Raw genomic sequence first — 7,025 nt, 5'->3', positions numbered from 1 at the left:
CGTCGTGTCTTGAATGTGTGTGTGTGTGTGTGTGTGTGTGTGTGTGTGTGTGTGTGTGTGTGTGTGTACGACCGCCTCGAGTATTTCAACCTCGGTGCGCACTTGCGATTTACTTGTTATTTGCATATCGTTTACATGAATTCATACAACATTGACTTTATCGTATAGAGTTCGGGTTCGAATGAAGCGCCTTGATGTGCGGAATATGATTGTGAGGGCAGAATATGTCAGCAATGAAGGTCAGGAGACCACGACGTGTTACAATGTTTTAAGCACATTCTTGCTTCCCTCTGTTGAAGAGCAATTCGGGGAAGGCGATTGCATCTTTCAACACTAACGAGCACCTGTTCATAACGAACGGCCTGTGGCGGTGTGGTTACCCAATAATAACATCCCTGTAATGGACTGGCCTGCGCAGAGTCCTGGCCTGAATCCTACAGAACACCTCTGGGATGTTTTGGAACGCAGACTTCGTGCCAGGCCTCACTGACCGACAGCGATACCTCTCCTCTGTGCAGCACTCCGTGAAGGATGGGCTATCATTCCCCAGGGAACCTACAAGCACCTGACTTAAGCTAAGTATGCGAGAGTGGAAGCTGTCATCGAGGCTAAGGGTGGGCCAACACCATATTGCATTCCAACATTACCGATGGAGAGCGCAACGAATTTGTAGGTCATTTTCACCAAATGTCCGTATACTTTTTATCACATAGTGTATGTATGCCGCTACGACAGTTGTTTTGTTTAAATCTTTCACGAGACTGTAACGTCGTTCTCGTTCGATACAGCTGTTATATACTGGGTGTCCCTCGTAAGAGCCGTCAGTCACATTTTCTGTTGTTTGGGCAAGTACTTGTCTGGGCTGGCTTCAGCTACCCGAAGAAAATGACAAGTATTACTCGTCACGTCTTTCATGCGACGCTCAATGTCGACAGAATTCGTCGGTTTGTTTACAGTTACAAACAAAACTATCTTTGTAGCGCAATTTTATGCACCCATTCGATAGAGCGATCCCTAACCAGTCTCGTGCGATATACGTTTCATGAATATGTATTAACAGGTGCGGTAAAACACGCAGGATTACTGGTATTTAAGCAGTGACAGCTCCGCCGTGGTGCGTGTTAAAGTGCTACCGCCACGGAGATGCGCTGTTCAGTCGCTGCTGGATTACTGGTTATTCTTTGTGATTTTCGGTCCCTATTACCATGTAGCTACAGAGCAAAACAACGCACTGGACTAATTTAGGACAGCTCTATCTTTTCTAAAATTTTCCCAATACACCGAAGTTTATTATTCTCCTTCTCCTTCCTTCCCACAATCCCCACATGCTCGTTCCGTTTCATATTGCTTTGCAACGTTACGCCCAGGTATTTAAACGATGTAATTATGTGAAGCAGTAAACTCCTAATGCTGTATCCGAACATTACCGGTTTCTTTTTCCTACTCATCCGCATTGAGTAACATTTTCCCACATTTATGGCTAGCTGCCGCTCGTCAGACGAACTAGAGACTTAAAGTCATCTTTTATCATCCTACAGTCACTGAACTTCGGAACGTTACCGTATACCACAGCAATATCAACGAACGAACGCAGACTGCTGCCCACACCAACTGCCAAATCATTTCCGTATACAGATAACAGTGGTCCTACCGCAATTCCCCCAAAGTAGAGTGGAATGAGAGGATATACATCCCCCAATAACCGCCATGTAAGAGAGGTACTTCCCTAAAAAATTGCCTCGTAATGACTAGACGAGCGGACAGGGCAAGAGAAAACAGAATATGGGCAAGTACAACAGACCATGCGAGAGAGGAAAGACGAGTAAAACGAGCAGTTAGGTCATGGTTCACCAAGCCCAGACAGCTGCTGCCCGGTCTGGGCATAGGAAGCAACAGTGTGTTCTGCCTATCCCTCAATAAGCCGATTAGGTTAAGTGACGCTCCCTTAAAGAGAGTGATAAAAGCCCCCTTCACGAATAAAACGTAAAACTAAATCAGCTGCTGGGGCATTGTCTCCTGACACCAAATGTAGATGAGCTAGATTAGGAAAGGTGGGTGGGGGGGGGGGGGGGGAAGGGGGAGCTAAGAAAACAACGCGAACAATGTTCCTAGACACTTCATCGGGAACTAAGTAAACATTGCCGATCGTAAAACCCTGATATACCGTTACCCAGACAGCCACAGCCTCTAAAGATGTATTGAGAGGCGCAAGATCGCTATACAGACTGTCCAAAACTTTGTCCAAATTCTGTCGCACACCCTGTCATAGGTAGCACGATTCTTATAATATTCCCGGTATCCACTAAGGGCTGGGTTCCACGTTCCTGGAAACCAAGTTTCCTGAAAGGCATGGCAGAAGACAGGGAAGCGTTTAAAAGATATCTTAGCTCAGCAAAGTGGTGGAAGAAACCGCTACAATTCCACTGAAAAATAACGCTGTTTATTTACTGTGAGGCCATCAAGGGACCAATAAGTCAAGTTATGCCCTAGCGTCATCTGCTGCCACTGCTTGATGGGTTATGGCATCAATATCCATAGCTTACGGGTTCCGTTGTAGGGTGAAAGCTAGATAAGGTGCGAATGCCACGGAGTACTCTTTGTAAAACCGGGCTGGGATTCCATCCGGACCTGGTGACTGACTTGCTTGCTTGCTTTTAAATCTTTCACTTTTTTTTCTATGCCACGGATCCTTATTACTATGTCGTTAATACGGCAGTGTGTCTGCTGGTCAAATAACCGTGTCTTTGCACGGATCTCTTGCGTGAACGATTTCTTGAAAGCTAACATTAAAACTTCGGCTTTCGTTTTGATATTTTCAACTACCACACGAGCCTCGTCAATGAGTGACCCACTTAGACATTTTACATTGGACCAGAATTTTCTCGGGTTCTCTGCAACATATCTTGCTAAGGTATGACGGTGGTGGTAGTTGTATGCTTCACGTATAGCTCTTTTCATTGACGCACTAATCTCTAGTAACCTTTGCTTTTCGTCGTTTGTGCAGTCTCTTTCGAACCGATAGTGCAACAGCTTCTGCTTCCTCAGCATCTTTCGAATTTCGTATTAAACTATGGTAGTTCTTTTCCATCCTTTGTCCACTTACTAACAAGGGAACATCCCCATCGCACCCCCCTCAGATTTAGTTATAAGTTGGCACAGTGGATAGGCCTTGAAAAACTGAACACAGATCAATCGAGATAACAGGAAGAAGTTGTGTGGAACTATGAAAAAATAAGCAAAATATACAAACTGGGTCGTCCATGCGTAAGTTAGGCAATATCAAGGGCAATCTGAGGTGAGGAGCGCCGTGGTCCCGTGGTTAGCGTGAACAGCTGCGGAACGAGGATCTTTAGTTCAAATCTGCCCTCGACTGAAAATTTTGCTTTCTTTATTTTCGCAAAATTATGATCTGTCCGTTCGTTCATTGACGTCTCTGTTCACTGTAATAAGTTTAGTGTCTGTGTTTTGCGACCGCACCGCAAAACCGTGCGATTAGTTGACGAAAGGACGTGCCTCTCCAATGGGAACCGAAAACATTTGATCGCAAGGTCATAGGTCAACCGATTCCTCCACAGGAAAACACGTCTGATATATTCTATACGACACTGATGACAGCATGTGCGTCACATGACAGGAATATGTTGTCGACCCACCTAACTAGTACACTTGGCGAATGGGTAAAAAGATTCTTCTACCTTGCTCGATTTAGGTTTTCTTGTGGATGTAATAATCACTCCAAAAAAAGTGATGAAAACATAAGAGTGTCACAAACTGAAAATAAAAAGTTAAAATTTTCGGTCGAGTGAAGATTTGAACCAAAGACCTCTCGTTCCGCAGCTGTTCACGCTAACCACGGCGCTCATCTCACACTGCCCTTATTATTGCTTATATTACACATGGACGACCCAGTTTGTATATTTTGCTTATTTTTTCATAGTTCCACACAACTTCTTCCTGTTTTCTCGATCGATCTGTGTTCAGTTTTTCAAGGCCTATCCACTGTGCCAACTTATAACTAAATCTGAGGGGGGTGCGGTGGGGAGGTTCCCTTGTAAACAGGTAACCCCCCACCCCAGACCACGATTTACAGTCTACTTTATCTTTGCCCAAACCTCTCTACACCTAACTTACTGTGTGTGAGTGATTCAGTTCACACACTACGTGAAATGCTAATGACTATCTACTCTATCTAGCATAAGCACGCGCCTAGCTACTGACTGATTTATTAACTTTCGTAACCATAGCTGCTATAATGCTAGCTAATCTTCGTTTCTATATGACATTGTCGATAAGGTCCTGCCTATTTCTACGCTACTGGCCATTAAAATTGCTACACCACGAAGATGACGTGCTACAGACGCGAAATTTAACCGACAGGAAGAAGATGCTGTCATATGCAAATGATTAGCTTTTCAGAACATTCACACAAGGTTGGCGCCGGTGGCGACACCTACAACGTGCTGACGTGAGGAAAGTTTCCAACCGATTTCTCATACACAAACAGCAGTTGACCGGCGTTGCCTGGTGAAACGTTGTTGTGATGCCTCGTGTAAGGAGGAGAAATACGTACCATCACGTTTCCGATTTTGATAAAGGTCGGATTGTAGCCTATCGCGATTGCGGTTTATCGTATCGCGACACTGCTGCTCGCTTTGGTCGAGATCCAATGACTGTTAGCAGAATATGGAAACGGTGGGTTCAGGAGGGTAATACGCAACGCCGTGCTGGATCCCAACGGCCTCGTATCACTAGCAGTCGAGATGACAGGCATCTTATCAGCTTGGCTGTAACGGATCGTGCAGCCACGTCTCGATCCCTGAGGCGACAGATGGGGACGTTTGCAAGACAACAACCATCTGCACGAACAGTTCGACGACATTTGCAGCAGCATGGACTATCAGCTCGGAGACTATGGCTGCGGTTACCCTTGACGCTGCATCACAGACAGGAGCGCCTGCGATGGTGTACTCAACGACGAACCTGAGTGCACGAATGGCAAAACGTCATTTATTCGGATAAATCCAGGTTCTGTTTACAGCATCATGATGGTCGCATCCGTGTTTGGCGACATCGCGGAGAACGCACATTGTAAGTGTGTATTCGTCATCACCATACTGGCGTATCACCCGGCGTGATGGTATGGGGTGCCATTGGTTACACGTCTCGATCACCTCTTGTTCGCATTGACGGCACTTTGAACAGTGGGCGCTACATTTCAGATGTGTTACGTCCCGTGGGTCTACCCTTCATTCGATCCCTGAGAGACCCTACATTTCAGCAGGATAATGCACGACCGCGTGTTGCAGGTCCTGTACGGGCCTTTCTGGATACAGAAAATGTTCGACTGCTGCCCTGTCCAGCACATTCTTCAGATCTCTCACCAATTGAAAACGTCTGGTCAATGGTGGTAGAGCAACTGGCTCGTCACAATACGCCAGTCACTATTGATAATGAACTGTGGTATCGTGTTGAAGCTGCATGGGCAGCTGTACCAGCACACGCCATCCAAGCTCTGACTCAATGCCCAGGCATATCAAGACCGTTGTTACGGCCAGAGGTGGTTGTTCTGGGTACTAATTTCACATGATCTATGCACCCAAATTGCTTGAAAATTTAATCACATGTCAGTTCTAGCATAATATATTTGTCCAATGAATACCCGTTTATCATCTGCATTTTTTTCTTGGTGTAGCAATTTTAATGGCCAGTAATGTAGCTACAAGGTCTAAAATATTCCCATTGCGTGTGGGCTGCCGAACTAGCTGCTGAAGGCAATTATCAGAAAACGTGTTCGGAAGTATTTCGCATGACTGTGTGTGTACCCCACGCAATGAATCCGTAGACATCCTAGTCAATACTCGGCAAGTTTAAGTCGCTTCCAACAAGTATTACGTGTCTAGGTATTTAGGCGGTATTGACCGTAGGTATTGTTTGAATGATTCAAACTGTCACAGCGGAATCGGGTGGCCGATAAAAACATCCAACATCAGCTTGGCTTGACCTACGACTGTTATACTCGACCAGATATCATCATTGTCACACTCAGGTTCGACCTGAATAGACAATATTTTTTCAACTGCAATGGAAACTCCCTCTCGTATGGCCTCTAATCTGTCTTTCCGATATACGTTCCACGACTCGCTAAGTATCTCAGAGCTTTCCACACCGGGTTTCGGCCAGCTCTTAGTTTCAAGAACAATTTGAGCGCGGGAACTTTCCTGGAGGGCAGTAAATTTGAGAACTTTGTTACAAATGCGCCTTAAGCTTACTGATGAGGTTTTAATAGTCTAAGAGTCTTTATTCTGAACGCGGTCTGACTTCCCTTGCTGCGTATCGATTGGTGAGTGTCCATCGGAGCACCTCGAACTACCGCCTAGCCTAAAAAAACCTCATGTGCACTCCGCAAGTATTCTGCTAACCGACTAGCCGCTTCCTTCGTGGAGTGTACCACTAATCTATCAAGGGGAGTCCTACAAATCCCCATCCGGTAACGCAGGTCTAGAATGTTTACCTGCCAACCGTTCTGCTGCGTTGTATCTGTCACTGTAACCCACTCCAATTGAACCGAATATCTCTACAAACAATAACCGTCCCAAAGCGCCTATTCGTCCTCCCTTTCCCAGTTACTCCCCTCAATACAGGTCTCAGCCATCAAGCGGTAGTAAAGTCGAAGTGTAACGGTTTGTCTAAGACTTCTATGTTGCAAGAAAATTAACAGTTTGAAACTTCACAGTACATTTTTGTGTGTTGTTCATAATTATCGTTAATGAAAAGCGCAATTTGATATATTTTGAAGCATCTGTATATATGGAATTAACCTAATCGAAACAAGCACGAACGCTATGATTCATCAGCAGCCGTAGCACAGGTACACTGGTTTTACATTCTTGGAAGTAGGTCCTACTGTAGTATTAGCTACCTTACTGCTGTGTTACTGTGAATGAAGCTTCACGATATTGTAATATATTGAAAGCCGCCTTATTTATTCTTTAATTCTTTATCATAGGCCTACTTTAGTTATGAAG

Source organism: Schistocerca nitens, chromosome 9, assembly GCF_023898315.1.
Source record: "Schistocerca nitens isolate TAMUIC-IGC-003100 chromosome 9, iqSchNite1.1, whole genome shotgun sequence".
NCBI lineage: Eukaryota > Metazoa > Arthropoda > Insecta > Orthoptera > Acrididae > Schistocerca > Schistocerca nitens.
Note: the sequence above shows the minus strand (reverse complement) of the source record.